Source organism: Arachis stenosperma, chromosome 3 (genome assembly GCF_014773155.1).
Source record: "Arachis stenosperma cultivar V10309 chromosome 3, arast.V10309.gnm1.PFL2, whole genome shotgun sequence".
NCBI lineage: Eukaryota > Viridiplantae > Streptophyta > Magnoliopsida > Fabales > Fabaceae > Arachis > Arachis stenosperma.
This window is the reverse complement of record NC_080379.1, coordinates 112129976-112133663: the sequence shown is the minus strand read 5'-3', so window position 1 is coordinate 112133663 and position 3688 is coordinate 112129976. Positions and strand designations below refer to the sequence as shown.

Genomic DNA, 3688 nt, shown 5'->3' with positions numbered 1-3688 from the left:
GTTTACACTTGACCCTAAGTCACACAAGGCCTTCTTGAAAGTCATGGTGCCTATGGTGCAAGGTATAGAAAACTTCCCAGGATCTTGCCTCTTTAGAGGCAGTTTCTGCCTAGACAAGTCATCCAGTTCTTTGGTGAGCAAAGGTGGTTCTTCCTCCCAAGTCTCATTTCCAAATAACTTGTCATTTAGCTTCATGATTGCTCCAAGGTATTTAGCAACTTGCTCTTCAGTGATATACTCATCCTCTTCAGAGGAAGAATACTCATCAGAGCTCATGAATGGCAGAAGTAAGTCCAATGGAATCTCTATGGTCTCATTTTGAGCCTCAGATTCCCATGGTTCCTCATTGAGGAACTCAGAGGAGATTGGTACACGCCCACTGAGGTCTTCCTCAGTGGCGTCCTCCTCCTCTCTTTCCTCTCCATATTCGGCCATGTTTATGGCTTTGCACTCTCCTTTTGGATTTTCTTCTGTATTACTTGGAAGAGTACTAGGAGGGAGTTCAGTAATTTTCTTGCTCAGCTGTCCCACTTGTCCTTCCAAATTTCTGATGGAGGACCTTGTTTCATTCATGAAACTTTGAGTGGTCTTTATTAGATCAGAGACCATTGTTGCTAAGTCAGAAGTATTCTGCTTAGAACTCTCTGTCTGTTGCTGAGAAGATGATGGAAAAGGCTTGCTATTGCTAAACCTGTTTCTTCCACCATTATTGTTATTGAAACCTTGTTGAGGTCTCTCTTGATTCTTCCATGAGAAATTTGGGTGATTTCTCCATGAAGAATTATAGGTGTTTCCATAGGGTTCTCCTAGGTAATTCACCTCTTCCATTGAAGGGTTCTCAAGATCATAAGCTTCTTCCTCAGATGAAGCATCCTTAGTACTGTTTGGTGCATTTGCATTCCAGACAGACTTTGAGAAATCAAATTGACTTGTTGAGTCAATATCTTGTTCTGAGCCAATATGGCATTCAGAGTGTCAATCTCAAGAACTCCTTTCTTCTGACTAGTCCCATTGTTCACAGGATTCCTTTCAGAAGTGTACATGAATTGGTTATTTGCAACCATTTCAATCAATTCTTGAGCTTCTGCAGGCGTCTTCTTCAAATGAAGAGATCCTCCAGCAGAGCTATCCAAAGACATCTTGGATAGTTCAGAGAGACCATCATAGAAAATACCTATGATGCTCCATTCAGAAAGCATGTCTGAAGGACATCTTCTGATTAATTGTTTGTATCTTTCCCAAGCTTCATAGAGGGATTCTCCATCCTTCTGTCGGAAGGTTTGGACTTCCACTCTAAGCTTACTCCATCTTTGTGGTGGAAAGAACTTTGCCAAGAAGGCATTGACTAGCTTTTCCCAAGAGTCCAGGCTTTCTTTAGGTTGAGAATCCAACCATATTCTAGCTCTGTCTCTTACAGCAAAGGGAATAGCATCAGTCTGTAGACCTCAGGGTTAACCCCATTAGTCTTGACTGTGTCACAGATTTGCAAGAATTCAGCTAAGAACTGATGAGGATCTTCCATTGGAAGTCCATGGAACTTGCAATTCTGTTGCATTAGAGAAACTAATTGAGGCTTAAGCTCAAAGTTGTTTGCTCCAATGGCAGGGATAGAGATGCTTCTCCCATAAAAATCAGGAGTAGGTGCAGTGAAGTCACCCAGCACCTTCCTTGCATTGTTGGCATTGTTGTTGTTTTCGGCTGCCATGTGTTCTTCTTCCTTGAAGAATTCGGTCAGGTCCTCTAAAGAGAGTTGTGCTTTAGCTTCTCTTAGCTTTCTCTTCAAGGTCCTTTCAGGTTCAGGATCAGCTTCAACAAGAATGCCTTTGTCTCTGCTCCTGCTCATATGAAAGAGGAGAGAAAAAGAAAATATGGAATCCTCTATGTCACAGTATAGAGATTCCTTGAAGTGTCAGAGGAAACGAGAAATAGTAAGAAGAAGGAGAAGAAGAATTCGAACTTTAATTAGATAAGGTTCGAATTGTGCATTTAGAAGGAGTGGTACTCCATAAATAGAAGGATGTGGGAAGGAGGGAAGAGAATTTTCGAAAATTCAATTAAAAGATTTTGAAAACATTTTGAAAATTTGATTGATAATTTTCGAAAATTAAAAGTGAAAAAGAAATCAAGTGATTTTTGAAAAAGATTTTGAAATTAGAAATTAAAAAGATTTGATTGAAAACTATTTAAAAAAAATGTGATTAAAAAGATTTGATTGAAAAGTTATGGTTTTAAAAAGATGTGATTGAGAAGATATGATTTGAAAACAATTTTAAAGGATATGATTTGAAAACAATTTGAAAAGATGTGATTTTAAAAATAAATTGATGACTTGCCTAACAAGAAAAGATATGATTCAAACATAAAACCTTCCTTAATAGAAAAGGCAAAAAATGTTCAATCAAACCATTAATTGTTAGTAAGTATCCTTGAAAAAGGAAAGAAATTGATTTTGAAAACATTTGATTGAAAAGATATGATTTGAAAAAGATTTGGTTTTGAAAAACTTTGAAAACTTGAAAAAAGATTGATTTGAAAACAAAATCTTCCCCCTAGCACCATCCTGGCGTTAAACGCCCAGAATGGTATACATTCTGGCGTTTAACGCCCAAAATGCTACCTTTTTGGGCGTTAAACGCCCAACCAGGTACCCTGGCTGGCGTTTAAACGCCAGTCTGCCTTCTTCACTGGGCATTTTTGAATGCTCAGCTTTTTCTGTATAATTCCTCTGCAGTATGTTCTGAATCTTTAATTCTTTGTATTATTGACTTGAAAAGACACAAATTAAAAATATTTTTGGATTTTTAATAATCAAAATGCAACAAGAATCAAATAACAATGCATGCAAGACACCAAACTTAGCAGTTTGTATACTACTGACACTATATGAGACACATAAATACTCAAGCCAAAAGAATTCAAAGATCAAAACAAAGAAATATATGCATGGATTCGAAAAAATGTAACAAAAACATGCATTTGACACCAAACTTAAGATGAGACTCTAGACTCAAGCAAGAAACATCAAATATTTTTGGTTTTTATGAATTTGTAAATTTTTTTGTGTTTTTCGAAAATTAAGTGGAAAAAGGTATCAAAATTCTTAATGAGAATTCCAGGAATCAGTGCAATGCTAGTCTAAGACTCCGGTCCAGGAATTAGACATGGCTTCACAGCCAGCCAAGCTTTCAAAGAAAGCTTCGGTCCAAAACACTAGACATGACCAAAGGTCAGCCAAGCCTTAGCGGATCACTGCTCCAAAAGCAAAATTGATGAAAATCAACAAGCTCTTGTGGTGATAAGTTGAAACCTCAGTCCAATCAGATTAGACATGGCTTCTCAGCCAGCCAGATTTCAACAAATCATCATGAAACTCTAGAATTCATCTTCAAGAATTTCGAAAAAAAATAAATACCTAATCTAAGCAACAAGATGAACCGTCAGTTGTCCAAACTAGAACAATCCCAGGCATTGTTACCAAAAGCTTGCTCAAAACTTGAACAATCCCCGGCAACGGCGCCAAAAACTTGGTAGCGCGAAATTGTGAACAATACTTTTCACAACTCTCATAATCCGTGGTCATGAACTCCAAAAACTTGGTGGTTCAATTCCATGGCATTACACAACTTCGCACAACTAACCAGCAGGTGCACTGGGTCGTCCAAGTAATACCTTACGTGAGTAAGGGTCG

At 37.8% G+C, this 3688-nt stretch overlaps 1 non-coding gene across 1 annotated transcript; it reads left to right on the top strand.

Annotated features, from left to right (window-relative positions):
• The first annotated feature begins 1193 nt into the window (after positions 1-1193).
• On the top strand, positions 1194-1301 carry LOC130972053 (small nucleolar RNA R71). The gene has a single exon (XR_009083254.1). It is a non-coding gene; the product is annotated as a small nucleolar RNA R71 (small nucleolar RNA).
• The last annotated feature ends 2387 nt before the right edge of the window (positions 1302-3688 follow it).